At 38.3% G+C, this 17,679-nt stretch overlaps 1 protein-coding gene across 2 annotated transcripts in view; it reads right to left on the bottom strand.

Annotated features, from left to right (window-relative positions):
* The window catches only part of DOCK10 (dedicator of cytokinesis 10), a 280,494-nt gene that overhangs the window by 262,393 nt on the left and 422 nt on the right, over nucleotides 1–17,679 (bottom strand). The gene's annotated exons all lie outside the window — the stretch shown is intronic.

Here is a 17,679-nt window from a genome sequence, read left to right as displayed (position 1 = left end):
TAAGGGACAAAAATACACAAATCAAGTTGGATTCTATACTCAATGACATTGTATTGCATTTTCCTAATTATGAATTTTTCCATTATGCCCGAAAATGCATACTATTCTAATACTCCCCCTCCTCCCCCATGGTATTTTACAATATAGCCACTAAGATTGTGAGTTATGGAGTTTGGATCCTAGCTCTACCACTTAAAATTGTGTAATCTTGACTTAATCACTCTATGCCCATTTCTCTTACTGGATTAAACTGTGCTGCCTGTTCCACTTTTGCGGTACCCTTTCACCTATTCCTTGAGGGTTTAGGTTTGCCAGTCAGAATTTTTACCAGTCGCAATCTTTATTCATAGCAATTCTGTCGTAGTAAAAATAGGTCTGTCTTCCGTATCACACTCACTTCCACAACCACACATTTTCATATAAGTATAGAATTTAACTGTAATATAAACTTAGTGTAAAAATTTTTTTAAAAGAACATCTAAAACAAATATTACATACTACCACCAGAATTTGTCTCTGGAAAAATTTTGAGACTTCAATATTACTATCTGCCTTTAGGCTTTAGGCTGAGTGTCAGATACAAGTCAGATGGAATGTATTGTATAATTTAGTTTGATTTAAACAAAACAGCATATGTACAAGAAATGCCTGCAGCCAGGAAACTGTGTGGCCCAAATGGTCCTTTTGTCTCTAGACTTGGGCAAAAGTTGGAATACTTGGAATTTTCTTAAATGGAGACACCTGCCTGTGTTTATTGCTATGAATTTCATCAGGAGAACTTTATTTGGGACATTTAAGTAGTGAGTAATTAAGCCCATAAACTTGATGACAGAAGGATACTGTTCCTAATTACCCATATAGTTTTGAGAAAATGCTAAGAAAACTTCAAAAGGCAATATAAATGAATTTAACAAATTTCCTCCCACAAAACAACTTCTAATAATCCTCTAACCATTCATTTTTGGCACATTTGCCATATGAATGCAAATCTCCCAAGTATATAACACATTGTCATATATAAGAAAAGAAAATCAATAGGAATGGCTAATATTCATATAAAAAGATGCTCTACTTTGTTTGCTCATAGGGATCTACAAATTCAAAAAATGATATGATACCATCTCACACCCATTAAACTGAAAAAATAAAAAAGTCTGACAAATTTACTGTAGAAGAATTAGTAGAAAGAAAAATCTTTCACACTGCTTGTGGGAGTGGAGAGTAGTAAAGTCTTTATGGAAAACAGTCTGGCAGTATTTCTAAAACTGAAGAAGGGCATACTCTACATAAACTTACACACCAAAGGTTTGAGAAACAGCTGTTCATAGAAGCATCGTTGATAAAAGCAAACTAAACAAATGAAAACAACCTAAACATCCATCCACAGCAATACCTGTTTCAAGAAGTTACCAACACTACATGCTAAAATTAATGCCAAAAGCATGAAGAAAATCTTCTCACTAGTTACTTGTTATAGAGGGGAATATGGTAACTTTACAGAGGACAAACTTCCAGACACTGTTATAATGAAGTAACCATTAATGGGACAAATGGACATGCCTCTCCTGATATGATGCATTTAGGACACCATACTGCTTCTGTGACGTTCTGCCACATTCTGCCAAAACCAGCACAGCCTCAATCCAACCATATAAACGCATCAGTTTAAAGTCAAATTATGGTCCATTCTACAAAGCAACTGGCCTGTGTTTTTCAAATGTCAAGGTCAAGAAAGACTAAGAAACCATTCTAGATTAAAGAAGACTAAATAAACATTACATCTAAATGTAATGTAAAATTCTGGATCAGAAAAAAAAAATGGTGGGTCAATTGTCAAGATTGTAGTAACACTTATGGGTAGATAATATTATTGTAACAACATTGCTTTCTGGGTTTTGCTCATCATATTATGGTTTATAAGAGAATTGTTTTTGGAAAATACACCTGAAGTATTTTGAGGTAAAAGGGCAAAGGGCATCATGTATGTAATTTATTCTCAATATTTTAGGAAAACAAAATTCTCTCTCTCTCTTTCTCTCTCTCTCTCTCTCTGTGTGTGTGTGTGTAAACAGAGACAGAAAGAGTGAGAGAGAGAGAATGATTGATTAATTTTTAAATTTTCAGTATGGTAAATGCTAACATTTGAGGTATCTGAGGGAAGGGTATATAATATTCTTTGTACTATTTTTACAATAGTTGTGTTAATCTGAATGTTTTTCAAAATAAAATGGTAAAGAGAAAATAAAAGAAAAAGCAGGAAAACATTGAGCACAACCCTATGACTCGTGGTCACCTATAGGAAAGGGAGGAGCTTAGGAAGGGGACAGGCTGACTGAGGTCTGTGAAGGTACTGGCCATGTGCATTTCAAAAACAATAGTTTATTCTTATTCGTCACAGACTAAATGCTTGTTTTATGTATTCTTTCATCTGTAAAGCATTTCGCAATTTTAAAATATAGAAAACAAGTATTTGCCATGTTAAGCAGATACCTGGTACAATTCAAGCTTCTTGGGCTTTGGTCTAGGAGATCAGAGAAGGATTCCTTGAGGAGATGACAAGTGGGAATAGGGCTTTAAGGTGTATGCCGCATAACAGGTGCTCAAAAGTGACCCCAGGTAGCAAATGGATTTTGGAGTTAGGAACTCTTAGATCCAAGGATGTTCGATGCTAGCAATGGAGCAATTTGATATGTCTCCATATTTCTTATAACAAAATGGATAATTCGTTCAAAATTTAATGTACCATTTAATATGACTCACTACAGTAGAAAAAGATATTTAAAATGTTAAAGAGCTAAAAATTCCAGTGAGAAATGATAGGTTGTGAACTTTGAAAAATAAAGAAATCACAAACCTAGGATGCAATTTTTCCTCATAGTCACATTATTTCATGGACAGGCAATTATTAAAATGGGTCCTTTAAAAAAATTCCTGAAACTGCTTCAATTTTTCGAAAACATTGAGCCTGAATGCCTGGGCTCTTGTTTCTAAAGCTAAGTAATATTTAAAGCATCTAAGTTAGGAAAACTAAGATCATGCCAAATTGCTACAATATTTGCACTGCACTTCTTTCAAAAGTGGCATGAAATTTTTAGGAACCATAAATATGAATATCTGTCCATCCATCTAATCAAGAATCATTTATTAAGTTATTATAAAACTTCATCTGGATGAGGTGACACAATAACTAAATAATTACAATAAAAATTAATTAATGTATTCTAAGAGTGTTATGGAAACACAGAAGAGGAAGGAACTAAGTCTGCCTGTGGACTCAGGGGAGAATAACAGATGGGGGAAAATAAGTTCAGTAGGAACTGAACAAGCAGAGAAAAAAGGAAGCGTACCCTGGGCAGCTGGTGGCATAAGAGTGCACAGCACACTTGGGTAATATTCAGAAGCTTGAGTGGCTGTAGTGTGGAGAAAGAATGTGGAAGAAAGAATACTAGAAAGTGAGGCTGGAGAGATGGGTTGGAACCAGGTGACATGTGATTTTTTAAGGGTAATTATCAAGAACATTAGCAGCACTAAGGTGGGGCTATATCATGATCAGAACTGCATGTTCACAGGACAGTGTAGGCAGAAGTGTGAAAGGTGGATTGCTGTGTGAGAAGAACAGAGACAGGATGGCAACTAGTTAGAGGGCTGGAAGGAAACCCTAAGGACATTGCAAAACACATATCTGGGGAAGAAATCTTGAGCAACTTACCTAGATCACTAAGGAGATGTCGGAAACAGTTAGGAGGTAGCATTGCCAGTACTTGCAACATGATCCAGTGTGAGGTGGCCAGGGGTAGAAAGAATTGAGCATGATTTACTAGATTGAGATATGAAACACAGGAAAAAAGGAAAACAGACTTATGAAGCAAGAGATCTAATCCTGTTGAGTTCGGAGTCATGAGGGACTTCAGGACAGAGACATCAATGGGCAGAGCTCAGAGCCCTGTGAGGATGAAATCACCAAAAGAGGTTTAATGGGAAAAGCAGAGAGAAGAGGATCTAAGGACTATATCCCTGGCAAACTCAACATTTTCTCAAGGTGTTCCATGACTTGAAAATGTATTGAAGGACACTTGATCTACTCTTCCGAGACCAAAAATAGTACTGAGTCTTATTGATGAATCAAATATGTCATTTGAAATCAAAACGTTCATGTTAAATACTTCAGCCTATCTTTCTCCTGTGCACATGCTACTAGAGACTATATGGAGAAAGATGTTCACAGTCTTATAGGTCTGAAGCCTATCATGAATCAAGACTTTTCTCATCTAAACAAAATGACGAGGCCTGGTCAGCGATCTCACCTGAACACCCAGACCTGGCTCCACTTGGTGATAGTCTATTGTCTACTGAGTCACAGTGAACTCATTTCAAGATGTCCATTCCCAGGCACATGAGCACAAAGGCAACAGAGCAACATTCTCTTTGGCCAGATAACAATTGTGACAATGAACATGAATGTAGCTTTTAAAACTTTTAGGCATGTAATTATTTGATTCTCAAGAGAATTTTGTGTCTATTCATTTTACAAGGAGAAGAGCTAAGGTTTATGAACTTAAAGTCACACAAGTAAGTCACACAGGGTTTAGAAACTGAACACTGATATTCATAAAATATTGCTTCCTCCAGTTTATTTTAAGATTAGAAAGCAATGACTGAGGAGGATTTGCTCCTTTTAGTAATCTTTCTGAGCATTGTTTTGGTAAGTCCCCCATAAAGATTTCTACCCCCAATCCTCAGAATTATGTTCACTTTCATGGAAAATAGACTTTGCAAATACAATTTTTCATATAATTTGAAAGATCTGGAGATGGGGAGATTATCTTGAATTATCCAGGTGACTCAATTCAATCACATGAGTCCCCCAGTGGAAAGGGAAGGCAGATGAAAGGGTCAAAGAGATGTGGCATATGAAGGACTTGACCCATTACTGCTGGCTTTGAAGATGAAGGAAAGTTCCATGCCAAAAAAATGAGGTGGCCTCTAGAATCTGGCAGTTAATCTTAGTTTACATACAGCCAGAATATGGAGACCTCAACCCTACAGTCTCAAGGAACTGAATTCTGCCAACAACCCATATAAGCATGAAACAGATTTTCCCCTAGAGTCTCCAGAAAGGGACATAGCCCTGCCAACACCTTGATCTTACCCTAATGCAACCCTTACCAGACTTCTTACCTACAGTATGGTAGGTTAATACATCAGTGTTGCTTAAGAACTAAATTTGTAGTAATCTGTTATTGCAATAGAAATCTCATAATAGTGTTTGTATCTCTACAAAGTCACATCAGCCCAAACTCAGTCAAGTTCTGATTACTTCTTATGGCACTGAGAGAACACATGAAGTCATTCAGATCACTAGAGGTGATGACAAAGGTATCATGTCAGCTTGCAAAAATGGCTCAGGACCAAGGGCACAACTAGGTCTTCCCCTGTGTTCATGAACCAGGGGCACACATTTTCAACTGGCTATCAAACATATATCACATTTTTGGAGACTCCTGTACAGAGTCTCAGCAAACAGCAGGTAATATTGACCTCCTCTGTTCAAGAAGTAACATGTGTATGCCCAGGTTAAGTGGATACATACTGTTTAAGCTTCTTTAAAGGCAGTGCCCTATTGGGTTTAAGGTTCATTCACTTTTACTGGAAATCCCCATGGAAAGATATTCTAAACTTCCATTTTATTATATAAAATGATATTTATTACTGCAGATGGTACACTTGACTGAAGGGGAAAAGACAACGGGTTTGAGCCCACCATATGTCATTGCTCTGTGACCCTGACCAAATCTATTTAAATCTCTCGGTGACTTAGTTTCCTCACCTATTTTAGACTAAGTTTTCTTTCAGGTTTATATGTTTATGACTGTAGGATATCAAGAAATGTAGCACATTTTTTCTTTCCCTATTCACAACATATATTTCATGTGGAGTTGTATATAGGAATGTCAGCAGAAAGAACTCTCAGGACAGAATTTAGCTTAAATCACTTAACACACATGAAAAATTTAAATACTCAATATTAGCTCAAAAGCATATCAAAAAGTGTTTTTGTGAAGAGACAAGTGTTTCAAATAAACATACCATAAATTGCTACCAGTGGGTGGTGGGACTGTGGGTGATTCCTAGATTTTTCTTCATTGTTTTGTATATTTTGAGCTATTAACTGAATAAAGCTCACAAATGTTTAGAAAGTAAACAAATAAAAAGATACCATTACATGAAAATCAGAACTTAAAAAACTCGAGTACAGAGTAGTTACAATACTACTCTAAAACAGTGTCAAGAAAGGTCTCTAATATCAAGAAAAGGAGAGTTTTTAAAGACTAAAATAGCATTCACATTCACCGATAAAATCAAATAACTCTGGTGATTTATTAAGGGTTTTTTTGAAGCTTAAACCGCTTTCCATCATGCGACTGGGAACAGACTGCTGTCAAAACCCTGTGGCCCACACTTCCTGAATTTTAATCAATCATTTTTTGCACCCTGCTCAGAGTTTTATTCAGTCTCTGCCTCGTGACTACTAACAGCATCAGTGGGAATGACAATCACATCCTTGGCCAAACAGTGAGGCCAGTGTGTGCCACCTAGGCACCCACAAGGGAAGGAGCTGGTATTGGATCAGAGATAATACCTGCTTGGTTGAATCTCATGCATTGAAGAGTATAAACACAAGTTGATCATCATTTTTTTTAAAAAAAAGTCTCTGAATAACCTTTTGTGAGAATCTTGAATTAAATTCCATTCAGTTTACTTCAATTCGATTTGCTGCTATTAAGCAGATATCATATGCTTGATCACCAAAGTATGTCCTCTAGAATGTACCAAGAATTTCTTCACTGAAAATCAGCTCTTAGATTCTTTTTGCATGCCTAATATGTATTTGTGGCATCTCTAAGTATGACATTCTTTCTTCCATTTTATAAGCATTCAGTAAGCACCTACTATGTGCCAAGTATTTTTGTTGCCCAGGAGACATAGAGATAATAACCATAGTCCTGGTTTTGAAAATTCTTCAGTGTATTAGAAAGGTGAGGGCAAAACCACACCTTTTCCTTCTGGGTAAGGAGATGCAATAGAGACAACTGCCATTTAAACTGTGGACAGCTCTACCAGAGATAAGACTACCAGTGAGATGATGATTGGTACATTGGGATCTCATTTCTGTGCACTTTTATCCTAATGCATCAGGGCTCTTCCCTGCTCAGGCAGGGATTTACATTTTGGAGTGAGTTAAAGTCATCACCATGTTACCTTCTACATTTAAAATTTGACTGCTAACTATGGAATAAAATATCCTGTACTTTCATTAGGTATCAGGTTACTAAGAGGATGGTGTAGGCAGAGTATTGAAGGAAGAATCTGCTGTCTTTTCAACACTTCTGAAGTCACGCCAGGTCCAGGACAGATCATACTACCTTTCTCAGTTGTGAGAAGGGAGAAAGGTAATAGACGCAGAGACAAAAAACAGAGACAGAGACAGAGCTAGAAAAAGAGAGGTTCTTTCTTGCCTTTTCAAAGTCTGGCAGGACTGGATTTGGAAGGACAGTTCAAATCCTTTGTTCAACCATATTCTGATCATGTGGGGACTGAGATAGCTTGGTACAGAACTTAAGCCTGCAATTACTAAGATTCAGCATGAGAACTGGAAAGCATGCTCTCTTACAGCAGATGGGGTTCACCCTTCTCTAAAAAAGAGGGAAATGCTATGGTAAGTTTGCTTCTAAGGCTTCACAAGTTTGTGAGAACCTGACTTGCCCAACTTTTGCTACCCTTGGCTGCCCTTTTGCCAATGCTCATTCTGCTAGCCTCATCCTTAGGATGTGTAAGCAGTCATTTCCTTCAATACATCCTTAAATAACCACTATTTATGCTACCTTATCATCGCTGAAGTACAAGTTTGGTTGTAGGTCATTTGGATCAATTCTACCTGTTGCTAAAATCAGATACCTCAATCAACAATGATGTTATTAAAATGAAAAAAAATGTTTTATTTTAATCCTCTATTAAAACTTCATTAAAAGAGTAAAAATTTCTTGGAATTTTAGGACTAATCTCAACCTTAAAAGTCCTAGTGCTCAACGCTCTTGTTTTAAAGACATGAAAACTGAAACTCAAAGAAGGTTGAAGACTTGGCCAAAAGTGACGCTGCCTAGAAACCACTACTTCCTAATGATAAAAAGATAAATTTTTCAAATTAGACAGCAGCTACATAATGGCTTTTGACTTCAAAAACTAAAGTTAATGAATAAACCTTCCCTGTTAACACTCAGAAAGATTTTATAAGAATCTTATCTCTGCATATTGGTATGCCAATAAATTTTATTACTGTAATAGCAGTTTCACATGTAGGACAAATTTATAGCTAGCTATGGAGTTATGTTTCAAAGCAAACTAGGCATACTCTTTTCACTTGACAAAAACCTTCTTTTGACTGTCTATTTTAAAATAAGCAAATAATACAAAACAAAAAGTAAGTGTCTTTAAATATTAGTTTTCCATATTTGCTTTTTCTTCTTCAAAAATGTTATAAGCTCCAACCTCACTTTCATTTTTGTGAAGGCTACTCAGCTTTAGTCAATTACCATTTTCTCATTCTAAAGGGCTGTGACAAAGGGTTTTTAAGAGCTAATCAAATAAACAGTGGGTGTTCAAGAATAATTTAATTATCATATTTCATTGAACAGTAAATTTTAAGTTTTTTGTTTGCTTGTTTGCCAAGTCAAATGTTCACGCCTATGTTCTTTTTATAGATTGCTTAATTTTAAAAGGTCAAAGTCACTGGCCATTTTGACAGCCTTAATTAGCCATTTAAATTGGTAATTACTAAAATAATTATATGAAGAAAAAGCTCATTGTGCTAATCATAAATGGTGTCATCTTTTCAAGTAGATTCCCCTCTAGATCCTATTGTTAAACTCTGCCATTTTGGTATTTAATTTAAGTAGCTGCCTGGCTTCCCAAATTCTACATGTCAGGAGAAGCGGTATGCTGAAATTGAATTAGAAAAACTGATATTTTTACACTTAAGCAGTAGAAATTAAAGGAACTTTTGATAATTTCTGTCCATTAATTCTTCTAATCTCAGAGACAGACATTTCCACTTCAATCCAATTGCAAAATATTAATATTTTCAAAGGCAAGTATTTTTCTCCATTGCCAGTAACTCAGTCAGATTCATTAAATTTTATTATTTCTACATCATTAAATGTAGGTCAACGTGTCGAGTCCAGCAAACACAAGCATTTATTTCCGGCCTACTAACACTGCTGTGAAAGACAAGAAGCAAACAAGACTCACATCAATGAAAAAAAAAAAAAAGCACCAGGATATCAACACTCTTCTTATTTGTAAACATGAACATTAAAAGCAAGACTACAAGAGACAATGTAACATATATAATGTTGCAACCCAAGATAGGCTTATCTCTCCTGAAATGTATTTCTGTAGAAGGAGAAGAAACAAATGATGCCCCTTTCAGCATTGAAGGAGCCTTTGTTTGCAAAGCTTAACTCAATCTGTGCCAGTGCTGTCCTTGGGAAATGACTGAGCACTAAAATAGTGTCCAAAGTTGGCGTCACTCCCAATATACCGGGTTGCTTGAATGTTATAAATGAAAAATTGATAAGCACTACAAAGATAGCCACAACTCTTCTTCTCTTGTTAAGAAACTCCTCCTAGGACTAGTATTCTGAGGGTTCCTTTTCTCTTGCTGCACTCTCTCATGGATGCTGACTGCATCTTTAATGAGGCCCTTCCTACTTGGTAACTGTGAGGCAGTTATAGGGTAGCTTGCATGTGACCCTGGATTCACCATTGACAAGTCATTTGATCTGGGCAAGTTCCTGATTTCTAAGCATCTCTTTTCTCATCTATAAAATAGGAAGAAAAAAAAAAACCTTTTTGCCATAGGATTGTTATTAGGATTAAAAGAGATTGTACAAGTATAGTACCTGGCACACAGCACATGCCCCATATCGTTCTGCATGACTGAATTTCCAATGCTTGCCAACTTTACAAGTAGACTGTGAAGAAGATGACTCGGGGACCACTGTTATCAGAAACTAACAACCTGGATATTTTAAGGTCATAATTCCACTATAACCTCTCACTAGTGAGCATTTAGCTCACCCTCATGGCTTTCTATAAGTACCTCATTTTCAGTGAGAGCAATATATTTCATAAATATACTATGAGAGTAGAGAAATTCCCAAGATCTTTATTCTCAATAGCACTTACATTTGAAGGCATGATAGTGGAAATCAAGAAATTCAGTCAATAAAAAATAACCTAAGGTAGTATTGATAGCTATGAAGAAAACCAAGTTGATCATGGACAGAAAGTGTTGGGCAGGGGAAGCTGGTGGGGAGATATATTCACTTGGTAATCCAGGAAGACCTTCCTAAGAAAGTGACACCGGAAAACCTGAGGGATGAGGAGGAGAAACTATGAGAACTTTGAGGCAAAGAAATAGCAGGTGCAAGAACCCAATCATCTAATCCCTTAATTTCTCAGATCAGGAAATTTAGTCTCCAAAGGGAAAAAGTGATTTTACCAAGAATCACAGAGTTACACTTGGAATTCCGGTCTCCAGACTCACTGGCTCTGACATTTCCAATACCAACTCCCATTACTAGAATCCTATATGGCCAAATTGATAGAAGTGCGTTATGGAACTCCAACTTGGATAGTCAAGGAAAGAGAATTCCTAAGATGGCTATGAAGAACAGCTAATCAAAGAGGTCATGAACCACAGTATAGCATATGGGGAAATCAAGACCTTTAACTTTACAGAATTCTATTCTTAGAGCATTCAAGTGTGAACAGGAGAAATCTTTTTTTTTTTTCTGGAATTCAATAACTGTGAGCGAGAAAATCATCTTCATAGTTTATGATTCTAGCACCTGAATATTCTGATATCACCAATTATTTTCAAATCCCCAAGGATTTTGATATAATAGCAATATCGTTCTTATAAGGCAATGTGGGAGAATTGTTAATGCATATTGCATTTGTCAGTGTGGGTCACCGTAACAATGTACTGTAGCCTGGACGTTTTAAGCAACAGACATTTATTTATCACAGTTTTAGAGGCTGAAGTCTGAGATCATGCTGCCAGCAAGGTTGGGTTCCTGGTGAAGCCTCTCTACCTGGTTTGTAGATGGCCAACCTTCTCTCTGTGTCCTCACATGACAAAGAGAGAAGGTAATCTTCTTTTAAAGCTCCTAATCTTATTATGAGGGTTCCATTCATAATAATCTAATAATCATATCACACAATAATCATAATAGTGACCTAATCTACCCTAAGTGCTTCCCAAAGGCCCCATCTCCAAATATCATCACACTGGGGGGTCACAACCTCAACATATAACTTTTGGGAGGACACAGATATTTAGTCCATAACACATTTTTCATGGGTTGGAGTGGTTCTGTTTTAAGATTTTCTGGTATTGGGGGTAACATTCAACTCACCCTGAAACAGATCTTTAGGGTATGAACTCACCCTACTGCCCTGGGTAAGAGGTTTTGCTGATTTAGATTGCAACTATTTAACGTATGATATGGAATTTTTTCTTACGATGGAAGCTTAAATTAATTTCACACTGCAATCGTGAAGAAGGAAATAAAACACAAATAAATAAGAGATTTCCTGTAGTCATTTAACAATTAATCAAATTCCATTTTCATTCTTAGGTTCTCTGATCTTTATCTCTGCTTTCAGCAAAACTTTCAAAGAATTGCAGAATAAACCACATTATAATGGACCCTCATATAATTGTCTTTATCTGACAAGATACTACAAAAAGTGGCTGAAAATGCAGGTTATTTTTGTACTTCTCAAATTTTGATGTGCTTACAAATCACTAGAGGATCTTGTTAAAAATGCACTATCCAGTATGTCTGTGAGGTGTGAGACCTGGGATTTTGCGTTTCTGGTGAGCTCCCAAGCTGATGCTGATGCTGTTGGTCTTTGAACCACACTCTGAAGAGTGAGGGTCTATCACTGCATCATGCTGCCCTTTGTAAAAACCACAGGAAAAAGTATCTTGTCTATTGAGTCTCAGCACAAGTTAAAGCTGAATATGTTTAGAGCAAATTTTCTGTTATCTTATGGATCTCTTAAATCTTATAGCTGGTGGTGTTTTCCTCTTTGACTTGGCCACTAGGAAGCACATTTAGCAGGACTATAGGACTTAATGGTTCTGCATTTTACTTACTGGTCCTACTCCAAGGACCCACACCTAACTACATCTAACTTCCTTAATTTTGCCCCCTTTTGTTGCAAATATTGCCTTTTATCCTCCTTACTACATCTTCTTGTTGTCTTACATGTATCTTGGTAAGACTTTTAGAATCACTACTTAGAATAAGATAGAATGTGAAAAAAGAATTCAGACACAACCTAATTAAATAGAAATAAATGCCTCAAGACACACAATGCATTGGGAAATTTCAAGCACATGCTAGAAGGGAGTAAGCCATTGAGAACAGAGAGGCAGGCAGTCCTAGAAGTGTACTTGAGAAAGATTAGTCTCATCCCCTTTCAAGATTTCCTGAAGGCTTTGCCAGACAGGGGAAGATGGCTGAGTGCATTCATATTTTAAGGACTTAATAACTGAGATTCCAGTTTCCTTGGGAGGGCCTGTTATTATTAAAGGTACCTGGATCAAACCTCTGTTGTTGCTACTAAACTCAGAGGAACACTGAGAGTGAATGCTGACAGGTACTCCGAAACACTATTAGAAAGAAAAAGTTTTCTGTTTCTTAAGTAGATTAGAAGGCAGCACCAACAAATGTCAACTCTGTGTCCACCAATTTGGAGATGCTGTCAGTAACAGCTAAAAACCTGGAAGATAACCCTCTGCTAATTATTATTCAGCTTCCAAAAGAGGTACCATGTCCATTACTTAACTTAGAGTAAGGTATTTAGCCTTATGAGTCTCAATGGCCTCCTCTGTGTTTTGCAACAATAGTGATTTCCTCATAGAATTGCTCTGAGAACTAAACACTTAACACTTTGTATATTCTGAAAAAAAAATTATTTACCATAATATGTTTATTACTACTCTCTTTTCCTATGCTAGACTTCAGAGAATCTGACTCTGGAGAAAAAATCTGCTAAAAACTATACAAGTTGACTCATTCTTTAATTTTTAGATCCTTCCAGAAGTTTCCTGGAACTCGTTGTTGTTACCATTTATTTTCAAAGCTACTTCTCCAATGCCCTTGAGAAATCAAAAACATTGGCTAACACAATCAATAACATTCAAACTTGATCTTATAAACTAAGTTTGTGCTGACTTCTTCAGGCAAAGAGGTCAAGGGATTTTGCTTATATGAAAACATAAATGTGTGATTTCTGCTAAAGGGTAAACACCCCTTTCATAAAGAGACCTGTCCAAAAAAAAGGAAAAGAAAAAAGGGAAAAAAATAAACCAAATACTGTGCTGGGTATGCCAAACAAACAGGCCATGACTTTGCAGACTGTTTTCAACTCTGGATACTGACAGTAAAACAAATGCCTCACTTTCATTCAATATCATTTTCTGCATCTAGCATAAGACTTTTGAAAAATTCTACTATCACCCACTCTATTTATAAAAATCCCTCCTACTCTCAACTATTTAAATGTCACAAAGTTCAGAGGGGAGGAAATCCTTCCTTCTAGGAATTCTTCATGTTCATCTAAACTATGTTTGCATATTCATTACTTCTCAATCAAAACTCCTTGGTAGGTCAAAAAGTTTCTCTTCTTATTCAAAGCTCCCTAGAATATCAAAAGCAGTATTATTGAAGGGCAGAGGAGTTAGAAACATCAAAGCAAGGAAGTGGAATTTACTGAAATAAATACTTTCCTCTCTTTACTCCTTACTCTTTCTGGGTGGGTAAGGAGAGAGAAAACATACTGGTTAAGTATAATCACTTCTGGTAGGGTGATTTCTCTTAATAAGTTAATAACAAAATTAGATATAACTAAAAACTGAGTTGTTGAGAAGTTATTGTAGAACAGTAGGGTAAATATCATCAATGAATTAAGGAGTGCGTGTAAATAAAGTGGTCTGCTCCAGTTTAACAAATACATAAGAGGCTTTAGGCAAAAACTGACAGAATGATGATTGGATCTTTAGTCAATTTTCACCTGCCTTTGTGCTTTCTTTCCATCACCTGGACTTCTGCAGCTCTCATCCTTCTGGTTACCCAAAGTCTTCCATTGCTCTAACTCACCTCAAAACATTCTGTCAGTAAAACTCTATTTCAAAGTGAAAGATCTAATGTAGTATTTGCAGAAATTTGATCTATATGTTTCAAAAGTATTTTTTTGAAATGTTATCAAATATGATAGGCCAAAAAATGTATACACATTTAAGAGAGTTATCTATGTATTACTTTTAGTTCACCGTAATCAGAAGTGTCTGGATGTGGACAGTAACCACTTTGAGCACCTCTTATAATTGCAGAAGTCAAACGTGACTTGTATTCATCTTCAGTTGCAATACAGTTTTTTCCTTCTTAAAATGTGTATACAGTCTTTTGCACCCTCTGTATATGCAGAAACGTGCACAAATCCTAAGTTTATAGTTTAATGTATTGTAGAAAGCTGTCTAAGGAATTGATGCTAGAGTACAGGCACACTTCATCCATTCTAAAAGATGAGATTCTTGTCAAAAATAATTTCTAATTAGTGGCATTACAAAGTTGAGGCCAATATAATATGTGTATTCACCTGAAGTAATAAAATACTTCAGCCCTGACATGAAAGAAATGTTTCTAATCACTTCAGAGCTGAGTTTCTACCCTAGAGAAGCTTGCTTTATGAAACAACCAGAAGTGGTATATTAGGCAATTATTTTAACTTGACTTGATCCTGTGAGTTAGTCTTTGCTTGAGTTGCCATTCATTTATTTTCTATGGTGAAATTTTAGGATAACTAAGGAGCAATATTTCTCTTTTTGAAATGTAGGGCTTGGGTTCACAACTGTTCTTGGGAAGGATGTAGGATAAGGTGCATCCTGACTAGAAGTTTGCATGCATATAAGCCTACTGTAGTGCCTTGGGTTAAAACAGAAATCAAATTTGCTTTGGCTACACCTCTACTTCCTCAACTGCCCTAAAATTTGGCTCCTGCATCACTGCCCTCACTCAGCAAGTCCTTGACCTCTGCTTTCCATATTCAAACACATTTTGAAGCCTTCCAGTCGTGTGTGTGTGTGCGCGCGTGCGCGCGCGTGTCCATATCCCTTCCTCAGAATTCAAAACTGCCTTGGTAACCTAGTCACTTTATCTATAGTTACTGCTTTTGCAGAGTTCAAATTCTATGACAACATCTCTGTGATATTCTGGAAGACTGGCACCCTCAGAACGGGGATTTCAAAAAGGGGACTATATACATCTAGCAGTGAGAGAGTTCTCAGCAGGACAATCTAGTGTCTCTCAAACATCTTTCAATAGTTGATGGCTTGCTCCTACAAACACATGCAGTTGTACGTGCCTGCACTGATGTGGGCTACCAATAACCTTTTCCTCTCCATCTTATTCTTTTTCTCCCTGGACAAGCAGGCTTTGAGGACTTGAAACAACAGGTATAAAGAGCCTCAAGCAATCAGACCAATGTAAGCTAAGTTTAGCCGCCACCACATAGTCTACAGGAGTTTAGGCCCACAGAATCCTACTGAGTTTGGGTGCCAACTCAGAGAAATCATCCCCTTCCTATTTCCCTTCAGGACCTAATTGATAGGATGGAATGCATAGCACATGTCTTCTTGCTGCCAAAATCGCTGCCAAAAACTGCCTGCCTGGATGTGTAAGATCCCATGAAATGCCTTGGCAAAAGCCAGTTTATAAGAGTGTTGGCCAAGGTGCTGAAACAAAGCAAGGGGAGGCAGGGACACCTTTGCCAGTGACTCTCCCTCCCCCCACCTCTTTTTAAGACCTTGAACTTATTCATTTTGACAAGATACCCTAGGATTCCAATCTGATGTAAATTTGGAGAAGGCTGTGTGTGTGTGTGTGTGTGTGTGTGTGTGTGTGTGTGTGCGCGCGCGTGCGCACACGGAAGGTTATTTGAAATACTTTTTCTTTATAGGAATCCTAATGCTACAAAAATTCTAGAAGAACCCACTTAAAGACAAAACATTAAATGAACAAAACAAAACATTTTAAGCTGTGTGTTGCAACTGAATGCTGCACTTCCCTTCAATTCTCAGCAGGTCCCTACTGAGATTTGGTCAAACGAATCAACTTTAAATAAAGCTATTGTAAAAGGATGGCAGAAAATGAAAAAGCCACAGTCCTGAGCGATCATTCAAAAGTAAAAAAGTATTTTCTATTCATGTCTGAAGATTTTCTTATCTCTACTTTTACTCGAATTGCGCCTTCCTCTTTTTCCCCCCCCAAATGTTCTTTTTGACATTTTATCTGTCCTCCCTGAAAATGTTGCACGCTGATATTAGAACCACGGGCTTCACCTGGCAGGAGTGCTCTAACAGTTGAATCACCTCTGGGCAACCACAGACTGCAGCCAGAGGCTGGGGAACAAGAAGGCGCCCTGACCACCAATTCGTTTTTCACCCACATCACCCCCGCCCCCTTGGGTATCTGACACCTCTTCCCCGCCAGGCAATTTGCTTCCGTTCTGTTCAGCTTTCCGACCTCTGGCTTTAGAGAATGGTCCTGGCTGTGGGAACTGGCTCAGGGCAGCTTTTGGCTCCCTCTTCATTGGTGACTGGCAAGAGAAACACTTTCTTTGACACTCTTTAAAAGAGCCGTTTAATTCCTAACGATATTTACTGGTAAAAAAAAAAAAAAAAAGAAAATGAAACACAAAACGCGGATTCCGGTCCAGCAAAGACAGGCCAAGAGCGCACTGCGGAGCCGGGTCTAGCTGTGAGGCTGTTGCTCCCACCGGTTTCCCTTTCCCACCAGAGTTGATCTTTTTCTCTTGCCACTTCTCCCCGGAGTATGACACCTACTGGAACTTAGGAACATCTGGGAAGGTTATGGATATGATGTGGGCAACCGATGCTAGCTGCTGCCTGCGGGACTTCCCGCGGAAATCACCCAGCATTTAGAAGGAGGCATTTCAAGCAGGAAGTAGCCAGTCAAGCGCTGCTAGTGGGAGAACCCCGCGAAACATCTTAGAAAAATACAGAAACCGCTGGACGCTTAATGACCCACGTCTCCTCCAGTCCTTTCAGGAGGAGTATGTATAAAGTGGTTTGTGGGTTTTCACCCTGTGGTGGGAGGATTGTGCGAAGCACATTTATTTCCGCGGTAGGTAAGACGGGCGGGGGGAGGGCGACTCCAGCCAGGGCGAGGACCAGGATCACAGCTCCCTCTCAGCGCATTGGGCGCTGGGGGATGAGGGCGACTCGCAGACCCGTGGACCGAGGGGGTCCCGTTCTGCAGGTTCCCTTCCCCGCCATCGCGGCCGGGCTTCCTGGCACACCCTTTACCCAGTGCCGGTGTGACCGGCAGCTGCATTCCAGTCCCCTGCCACTCCCTCTGAAGCCCCGGCACATCCTCCCACGCTGCGCTTCTGCTCCCCACGCAGATGCTCGTCTAAGCGTCCCGCGTACCCCGGTCCTTAGGCGTCGGCGGCGCTGCCTCGTGGAGGGGGCGCCGGGGCTCCAGCAAAGGCGGCGGGGGAGGGTGTGTGGGGGAGAGGACTCGC

Source organism: Carlito syrichta, unplaced genomic scaffold (genome assembly GCF_000164805.1).
Source record: "Carlito syrichta isolate Samal-C Ts95f unplaced genomic scaffold, Tarsius_syrichta-2.0.1 Scaffold304926, whole genome shotgun sequence".
NCBI lineage: Eukaryota > Metazoa > Chordata > Mammalia > Primates > Tarsiidae > Carlito > Carlito syrichta.
The sequence above is the reverse complement of the archived record's forward strand: the minus strand, read 5'-3'. Positions and strand labels throughout refer to the sequence as shown.